We start from the raw sequence: 3,082 nt of genomic DNA, 5'->3' as shown, positions 1-3,082 counted from the left end.
CTGCTCTCTGACCTTTGCTTCCACGGGACCTAGACGGCCGCCACGAGGGCACCGCTGAAGGGTAGCTGCTGCGAGCTGGGGGAGGGAGGTGAGGTGGGCCCAGGCCTTACGGCTCATGTAGCCCTTCCCACCTTCCCTCCTTGTGCACCTTAAGTCCTGGAGGAAAGAGACTCACAGAGGACCCCTCAACAGGGGCATATCTGCCAGCCCACCCTGTGTTTGATTCATTCACTCCTTCATCCAGAGTTCTGAGGCTATGGATGGAGATTCCCTGCACCCAGAGTAAGCACCCAAATGGGACCTTTGTTTTCTCTGGGTGCTGTGCTTTAGTTGGCCTGACCTTTCCTGGCCTGTGGCCTTTTCAGGCCCTCTAGCAGAGAAGGACTGTGGTTTGGAAGGGTGGGCTCCCCCAGGAAGTGTCCTTGGTATATATTTTGTGAGGCTGTGCTGGAGGGAAGAAGGATGGCCCTAGAAAGGGCCACTCTCCCACACCCTTGTAGGCTCCCTGTGGTGGCTCTGGTTCCTGAGGGGGAGGTTTTGCTAGAAGCAAGAGTACATGGGCATGAAGAGAAATCATGTGGAGCCATGACCCTGGACCTCACTGAACCTGCAGCTGGCCCCAGTTGTTCCCTGTTGTGATTTGGAGCCTCAGTTTCTTCATCTGTAAAGTAGTGGTTTGGAATCCTTTCCAGCTGCTTCTGGTGGGTTGGAGCACTGACCCCATGGCTTTGCTGTTTGTCTTTTCCATCTGTATGCCCCCACCCCGTACCCTTCACAGCTTGGCTTGGAGCTGTGCCTACACAGGGAGGGCAGGACAGGCCCTAGAGGGTCCCCACTCTGTGGTTTCATTCCAGTCTTGCTCTGGGCAAAACTGGAGCAGCTGTGGCTGTCCCTGGTCACTTCCTCACCTATGTCTTGGGTGACCTTGGTATCCCTCTCTCTGTTTCACCTTTTCTGAATCCCAGTCCTGCACTGGGTGTTTTGGGTCTAAGATGTTCTGATAAATGTGTCAGCTGTTAAAGGCTATGGGGTGACGCATGCATCCCCAGCTGGTATCTGCATGTAAAGAGAGGACACAACCCCAGGTGCTCTGAGGGAGGAGGTGGCCACAGGGTGTCAGGCTAGAGGGTTGGTTACATGGACCCCAGGGAGAGGTCTGGGTGGGACGAGGGGAATTGGTGGCTGTGTTCACCTGTGTACCCTGTACCCTTCACCTCCCTGCAGTATCCAGAGGCATTGCTTCCCAGCCTGCAGCCTCTCCTAGTTCTGGTGAGGAGCTGCTCTGAGATCCACTACCCCGCCCCACCAGGGCCAAGCTGATGCCTGACCTACTTCAGCAGTGTCAGGAACCACTGGGTCTTCCTGAGGTGGTGAATTATTTAGCTGGGGCGCCGGGCCTTTCTGAGAGGGGCTAAGAAAGCTGCTCCATAATTTAAGGGCCCCTGCTCCTCTGGCTTCCCTGGGGGATCTCCGTCACGCCTTACTGAGCAGGGCCCAGGCCTGGGTCTGAGAGGAGGAGCCGGGAAGGTGAGGGGGCCCTGAAACCATCCCAGAGGGGCCCTCCAGCTGCACTGGGGCCTTTCCTCAGGGCGAGAGGCCTTAGCAGATAGTCATGTCTGGACTGAACTGTGAAGCTATGAACCTCGAATAGTTCAATGACTTCCTAGTGAGTACAGTAAGATCAGTCAGAAGCAGCCAGGCCCTGTCTCCCATTCTGTGCTCCTTCCAGAAAGCACCTCTTCCTTCTTGGAGGGGTTTAATCCTGATCTGATTACAGGTGAAAGGTTTCTTTCCTTTCTGAAAGGATTTTAGGCATCTGGGAACAACCAAGGTTCTTTGGCTCAGGGACCCCTTGCCAGCAGCACTGAGATGGTCTCCATGGCAGAGTACATGCATCTCCACTCCTCTTCACACAAGTGAGGCCTGTGTAAATGGATACTTGTTGAGGCACTGGGGAGCCCCTGGCTGTCCCCTGTGCCTGGCCTGAATTTGTAGCCTTTGTAGGAGAGCAAGTTCCCAGCCCACCTTTGGAATTTTTAGGCTGTGTGGCCTGACAGCTTCCTTGAGAAACAGTACAGGGTAAAGGCTTAGGCTCCTTGGGGTCCCGGAAGTCTCAGGAGGGAAGGGGACTCCCTCGTCCCTTGCCATTTCCCCGCTCCTCTGCCTGTCATGCATGTGCCCTGCTGAGCTCCTTTTTCTGAGTTCTGGAATAAAGCTTTTTTTGATTTTGAGGAACTCCTTGTTAGAATGCAAATACTCTTGAGAAATAGGGCAAAGCCCCTCAGTAGGGTTAGGGAAAGTACCAGAAGGGAACCCTAGAAGGAAATGTAAACATGGAAGAAGAAAGACTTTCCTACAAAGTATTGGGAGGAAGAAGCAAAAACCTCTCCACCCAGCTATAGGCTTCCGGGCCCCTACCCCTCCAGTCAATGGGCCACCTTCATGAGAGCAGACCATGCTCTCTGACGTTTTCCCTGAGGAACAGAGGAGGGGATATAGCAGCTGAGGGCCCACCCTTGTGAGCAGGGAGAGTCTGGGCAGATCACTGTCCTGGCAATGGGACAGGAAAGAAGCCTGAGCTCCTAAGGCATTTCTCCTGGGTCTCCTTGACCATCACCCAGCCCTACCATACTCTCTAGTCAGTGTGGACAACACCCACAGCTCCCTCATCGTCTGGCTTCTGATTGGGTTGGGTAGTGGGAGTCCCTGCAGGCATTTGGAGAGAGGTCAGTGAGTGAGGTCAGGTGCCCCTTGGTCTTAGAGCAAACCACTTCACCTGGTTTTCTGAGGGACCCTTGACCATCAGAATGTTAGCATGGAGGGTATTTAGTCCAGTCTTCTCTCCCATTTTACAGATGAGGAAATCGAAACAGAGAGGGGAAGTGGTTTGCTCTAAAGTTATAAGAACAATGGCAAAGGCATGCTTCACTCGTGTCTCCTGACTCCCAGCCTGGCTCCTTCCACTGCCCCCCGCCCCCATCTCCTGCATGACCATTCCAGAAACACACACACACACACACACCCTTTAGCAGAGAGGCTGCAGCCACAGGATGGCCATGGGCTTGGAAGTCTATCCCAGCAG

Source organism: Herpailurus yagouaroundi, unplaced genomic scaffold (genome assembly GCF_014898765.1).
Source record: "Herpailurus yagouaroundi ecotype Mexico unplaced genomic scaffold, PumYag 184, whole genome shotgun sequence".
Lineage (NCBI taxonomy): Eukaryota > Metazoa > Chordata > Mammalia > Carnivora > Felidae > Herpailurus > Herpailurus yagouaroundi.
Note: the sequence above shows the minus strand (reverse complement) of the source record.